The following is a 7,045-nucleotide window of genomic DNA, read 5'->3' as shown; positions in this document are numbered from 1 at the left end:
ATGGAAAAAGAAGAATATATGTGTAGAAAATGAGGAAATCATGTTTTTTTTTCCTTTGCTGTAGTCATTTGATTCTATAATTTAAAAGGTTTTAAAAACTTGAACAGCAATTATAAAAAATGAAATATTTGAAGCTATTGAACTACACTGGGTTTCATGCTTTAAAAAATAATATGTACTCGAGAAGCAAAAATGAGTCCAAATTAAATGCACATTGAACAATACTATTCATAGCACAAGTATGAAATGCAAAGATAATGGCATCTGGAAAGAATAATAGAAATTAAATTAACTAAATGAATGGGAAAAAAGTGATCATTTGGGTCCATTTTTAAATACCCCATGACTTTTTAAATTATGTATATAAGAAGTTTTTAATTTCTGATTCTAAATTACTATGTAACACAGAAGAACAGTTCAAAGGCAGCAGGGTAAGAATACACCTTCATTCTAAGAAGTGCATTGTTTTTCATGAGATGTTGGAAACTCTGTAACAGCAAAGTTCAAAAGAAATAATCCCCTGTTAGTGTAAAGTTCTTGCTGTGATAACTGTTCTTTACTCTTTCAGAAAGAATGAGAGAAGTTTTTCAAGTTGCCAAAAGGAGCACATAAACAAGAGACATGTGAAAAATAATTTCAAAATTTAGGATTCATGCAGGACCTTTTTTTCCACCCTGTTGACCTCAGCATGGGGAGATTCTCATCAGCATGTGCTCTAAGGCAGGAGCCAGACTACCTCTCCTAACTCTGGGTACCAGGTTCTGGCAAAGCCTCTAAGGATAATTTACTGCAGGCCAAGGTGACATCCTTTCCACAAGGGCAGAAAACTTTGGTGGTCATATTTTCTGTCGAATTTTTATGCTTATCTCTTTAGACAGACTATTAATGAATGACAGAAGAGTAATACTAAATCTGTGTGTAATAGGGAAAAAAAATCTGTGAGTGAACAGTAAAAATGCTGACTTAAAATGATGTTAAGGATAGCATTAAAATTAATTTTAAGGGAAACAATAAAATGCTAATCTACATGAGACTGAACTTCATTTTTTAAAAGTAGCATGAATTACAAAACAAAAGCAGTTATTAAACCTAAATATTTATCTCTTTTTTAGAAAAAAAGAGTTGAATTAATTTTTTGACGTTGAGTCTAAAATTTTTCTAGTATTTGCAACATCTTTTATCAAAGATCCTTCTACATAAAGATTCTTTTCCCCCTTTTAAAGTAAAAGGAGAAACATAAAATCTAGTCTAATTTAAATATACTAATATGATTTAAAAATTTAGTAAATGTACTTGACAAAACAGTAACACAACTGGAATTACTTTTAACCTGTGCCTCAGCTCTAAGCATCTAAATAAATGGTCCTAACATCCTCTCTCTTCCTCTTTCTAGCAGGGAGGCAGGTGTTCTAAATAGGCAGACTTCATCACATTTCAACATTATTCATCATGTTAAGTGTCTCCTCTTTTTTGTTTAGTTCTCAGATACTATTACTGAGATACACCTGATCTCTTGGTACAACTTCATGTAAGAGCTATAATTGGCTCTAGGATTATCTAAAATCACGCTGCTCACCTCTATGACATTTCACCCCTCTGTATTGTCACTAAGAACATCACAGTGATTCTTCCTCATCTGTGGGATATTCTAGCCTGTTTCCTGCAAAAATCCATGTGATGAACCTTCTGTGGCCTCTCAGCTGTTCCAATAAATGAACCCTTTTATCTCCACCTATGGTCACATTCCAGACCTTCTCATCGTACTAAATTATGAATTTCTACATCCTGCTATGGTTCTGCTGATGTCATTCTTATTCCACCAAAGCCGATTCTCCCAAGGGTTGTCAGAGAAACTCCTTTGAAACATTGCTCACATCTTTCCAGTCTCTTCTCAAAATACTCTTATGGACTCCCATCACACAGAGAACACAATCCGCGGGCCACACCAGGGGCCACAGACCGTGTCCGGTGCTCGGTTGTGTCTTCAAATTCCCATACCCCACATCCTGGCTGATCCTTGGTCTGCCTCAGCAACCTGTCCCCAGGCCTGTACACCAGCTGACCCATTGGTCTGTAATTCTCTATCCTTTTTCCATCCCTTCTTCTGGTCTCTTCTCAAATATCACTCCTCAGAGAGGGGTGATAGCTCTAAATTAGCACTCCAGTGCTTCTGTTACTCCTCAATCTGCTTTATTTTCTTCTTAGTATTTATTACTACATAACATTATGGGTTTATTTGTTTAAGTGTTTATTGTGCCCCTCCAAGGTACAATAAGCCTCCCTAGGGGCAGGGGTTTTATTTGTTTGATTCACTGGTCAGCCTTTAGCACTGAACCTAGCTTGAATGAATAAAAAATGTGAATGCAAACAAAAACAAAAAGCCCCAATACCAACCAAAAAAAAAAAAAAAAAAAAGAAGAAGAAGTAAAGGAAAGACTCTTCCTTCCTGAAAACCCCTCTTCCTCCAGCTCACTTGTACAGCTACTTCTCTAAAGGCCATTTGTCAGTCACATCTCAACTTCAATATAGAAGCTTGCCACGTCCATCGTTCCTTCTGGATGCAGCTAGATTAATGACTCATGCATCATCTCAGCAGCACTGCCATAAATACCAGTCTTCTTGTACTGTGTTCCAGGCAAAACCTAACCTTGGGTTGATTTTATAATCTGCTTTCTCTGTGAATGTACCCACGCAACTCATTGCTACTGTAGAAAATAAGAGAATAGAGAAACCATCATTATTTTAGGTATTCAGGGGATCAAACTGACATCACTTGGTAAAAGATAAATTAAGGGAGATGGAGGGGTAAATGATGACTGGTATCCTGACTTACGTGACTATATGTACATGACACTCCTTAAAACACCAGTGAGGAAGATGGTCAGGTTTCGCATAGGAGCAAATCACAAATTTGAGCTTGGCTTTGTGAATGTTTGTTTCACTTGTAAGACCTTCAGTTGGTACTATTTGATTTCCTTGACCTGGATATATAGTTATGGGAAATTAACAATCTATGAATAGTTATTAGAGATATGGACGTGTATAAGATTGTAGAGGTGGGGAGGACAGAGTAAGAAGATGGTCCAGGAGCCTTGAGGTCCTCCAACATGTAATGACTGCAAAGAGGTAGAGGAAAAAATTGGGAAAGTTGCCAGTGTAAGTGATGGTTTCAAGGAGAGGCAACATCATCTGCTGCCCAGAGGACAAGTAAGATGAGACCTGGAAAAGATCTCCAGATGCCACTGCTGTCCTTAGAACACTTTCAGGAAACAGCAAGGGAAGGAAGCAGAATAGAATGGGTTACAAAAGTGAGTGAGAGGTGAGAAAACCGAGACATTGAGTGCTGTGCAGAGGAGAGAGGATAATTTCCAGGATCTAAATCAGAGGAGGCTTTATTGGCTTTCAGTACAAGGAGTGATACCATCCATGGTGTAATCTGAGAAGAAGAGAGCTTTTGTGTGTCTGTAGGCAAATTTGCAGATCTTATAGCTGGACGATGAGAGAGATTCTGTTTATTGGTTTTAGTTTCCAATGAAAAGGGAACAATTTCTTCAGCCGAGAGTAAAGAGAAAGGTGTTCGTAAGTGGTGGTGGAATCCTAGCTTGTAAGCGAATTAAAAAGGCTTGTAGGGCTTCCCTGGTGGCGCAGTGGTTGAGAGTCTGCCTGCCGATGCAGGGGACATGGGTTCGTGCCCCGGTCCGGGAAGATCCCACATGCCGCGGAGCGGCTGGGCTTGTGAGCCATGGCCGCTGAGCCTGCGTGTCCGGAGCCTGTGCTCTGCAACGGGAGAGGCCACAGCGGTGAGAGGCCCGCTTACCGCAAAAAAAAAAAAAAGGCTTATACTCAATGTCATGGAAAAAGAAAAAGTCAGTTGACCAGAGGTGTACAGAAGGACTGCAATGCAGAGAGATGGCCCGTTTCTTGAATCAGGCCACTCCGTCCATCTTCACTGCTACCAATACAGTCTAAGCTGCCACGTCTTGCCAGAACTACAGTAGTAGATGGTCTCCCTGTACACTCTGCGTTGCTAACTCATTCTACTCACTATAGCCAGACAGATATCAGAAAAACAAAAATCTGTTATTCCTTTTATTCTATGGTCAAAACTCTTAATGGCTTCCCATCATTATTAAGATAAAGACCAAAATCTTTAACTCAAATAGTGTGACCATAAAATACATCATCCAACCCCAGGAGGCTCTCAAGATTGATGGGCCGTACTATTTACCATGATGCTGGGAGAGCTAATGTAAATAGGACTGCCTTGGGCAAAATGGGATTGAGTATTACCCTATATATTAGATCGTATTTGGCTTATCTACTTCATACATTTCCTTCTTCTTTCACATCACATTACCCTAAGCTTTCTCCTTCCCAGGTAAACAATTTTTTTTGTTTCCCTTACGTGCCCACCCCACTCCCACTAGAGGTACTTGCACTTGCTATTCCACGCACAAGAAATGTGACCCTCTCCCCAGTCATTGCTGTGGAAACACTCCATGGGTTCAGTGTTATTATTGTTTTAAATATTTATTTATTTATTTGGCTGCACTGGGTCATGGTTGCAGCACGCGGGATCTTTTAGTTGAGGCATGCAGGATCTAGTTCTGGATCTGACCAGGAACTGAACCTGGGCCCCTGCATTGGGAGGGCGGAGTCTTAACCGCTGGACCACCAGTGAAGTCCTGGGTTGTTATTTAAAAAAAGATATTTCATGTATAATAGTTGCAGTGCAGGGAAGGGACAGGTGACTGTTCACAGTGGGGACCAGACCACCACACCTAAGTACACTAACCAAAGAAACGACAAGTTTTCATGAATATGTAAGTATAACTAAGATCCCCCAAATTTTCCTTGTGGCCATCAGGGAAGGATGCACCCCAGGATGCTCAGGAAGCCAAGTGAGAAGTTCTGATAACATATATTGAAAGAGGCCATGGTATTTGTCCAGTAAAATCTTTAGATTTATAAATAGGTTATGCGTGGTACAGGAGGGTAAAATACTGAAGATCTTTAAAAGGGTCCTATCATTTGTCTGAGATAGTAAACCCTCAGGGCCTCTTTGTTCATTGAGATTATTTAACTTATAGAATATATGCTGTAAAGTTCAATCGATTTCCTCATCACCTTCCCAGCTCATTGTTCAGACAACAGCTCAAGGATTAATGGCCACTTTCTCCAGGAAGCCTTCCCTTTCTGCATTCTTCATCCACTTTCATAGCATCATGTACATTTTTCACTGCAATTCAGTTTTTAATTATACAAACATTAGTTGGAATATTTCAATAGAACTTTTCCTCCTGCACTAGGACAGAAACTCCGTGAGAACCAGAAGCACAGATCTCTTTTCCCTGTTGTATAGCCAATGCTTACTCTAGAGCTGGGCATATAAGAGGAACTCTATTAGCCAATGCTTACTCTAGAGCTGGGCACATAAGAGGAACTCTATTAGCCAATGCTTACTCTAGAGCTGGGCACGTAAGAGGAACTCTATTAGCCAATGCTTACTCTAGAGCTGGGCACGTAAGAGGAACTCTATTAATACTTGTTAAATAAATGAACAAATAAACATGACATATTCACGTTTTTCTTGGGCAAATCATTTTACATATGGCTTTTTTTTTAAGCTGCTGTTTTCATATGACAATCCATAATGTTATTCGAGAGTTTACCTTCTGATCACAAATGAAAATTATGGAAAGAAATGACCTTTCTTTTTGGCAACCATGACTTTTTTTATACCAAAATGTAATGGAATCAAAATACTGACCAAAATACATACAAAATAAATTGAACATTTTTTCTTCCCCCAGTCAGCATTGCCTTAGGAATCTGAGAGAAAATGTTCTTATCACTTTTTTTGGAAACAATCCTGCCAATGGAGCTGTGCGGCTTAAAATGTATGAGCTGTACTAAAAGTCTTGTTTCTATCGACAGGGTAAGGTGGAAATGATGGGGCATGACTTCTGAGACTAGGTCATAAAAGGAGTGTACCTGTCTCCTCGCATCTCTCATTCTGGACCCACCAATCCTGGGGGACTTTGGCTGCCATGTTGTGAAGACAGTCACACGATGTTTGGAGCCACCCATGTAATGGAACCGAGACCTCCTGGTATCCTCAGTGAGGAACTGAAGCTTCATGTCCACAGCCATGTGGGTGAACCTTCTTAAAAGCAGACCCTTCAGCCCCATTCAAGCCCTCAGAAAGACTGACGCTCTGACAAACTGTAACATAGTCTTTTAAAATGCTGTCTTGTCTCGTTTTGAGGTCTTGGCTAGAAGCCAGTCAGTTCCCCTTAAGCAGCAGCTTAAGTCCACATTCCAACTACCTGCCTTATTGGGGTCTCACGCTCAGGACCACTTTGCACCCACCTGAATCATCACAGGGCCAGGTCCCAGACAACCAGAGATAGTTCCTCAGCCCAGCACCTGCCGAAATGATTTAAACTGGACAATCCCAAACCTGCTACCCCTGCCTCGGCCGTCCCTTCCCCCAGAAGCTACACTGAAGGCTCGCGCCCACAGTTCCTGCTCCCCCTCCCTGTGACCCGCCCGCTGCTCCTCCAAATGGCCCTGCGGGGCCTGCTAGGTTCTCCCCAGGGTGCTGAGAGTAACGAAAACTTGAAGCTCTTTCCAGTTTCTCTCTCTTGATCCGAGTCTGGCCTCACCATACCTCAGCCAAGGTAATGTGGTTAAAACACAGACCTCCTGACTACAGTCTCCTGAGAGACCCTGGCCAGCTGCCAGCTGTTAATCCTCAAAAACTGGGAGAAAATAAACGTTTGTGTATTTTTGGCTGGCAAGTTTTGAGATATCTTGTTATGCAGCAATAGATAACTAATATCCAAGCTAACATTCCTCAAAATTGGCATGATATTTGGGTTTTTTCCCCCTCTCCATTAAACTCGATTTCATTTGTCTGAAGGTTAATTTTCTCCAATCTCTCTCTTTCTCTTTCTTTCCTATATATAAGAAAGAAAGAGTATATATATATATATATATATATATATATATATATATATATATATATATATATATACACACA

Source organism: Aethalodelphis obliquidens, unplaced genomic scaffold, assembly GCF_003676395.1.
Source record: "Aethalodelphis obliquidens isolate GAN/ISIS:26980383/991018 unplaced genomic scaffold, ASM367639v1 scaffold19, whole genome shotgun sequence".
NCBI classification, from domain to species: domain Eukaryota; kingdom Metazoa; phylum Chordata; class Mammalia; order Artiodactyla; family Delphinidae; genus Aethalodelphis; species Aethalodelphis obliquidens.
The sequence above is the reverse complement of the archived record's forward strand: the minus strand, read 5'-3'. Positions refer to the sequence as shown.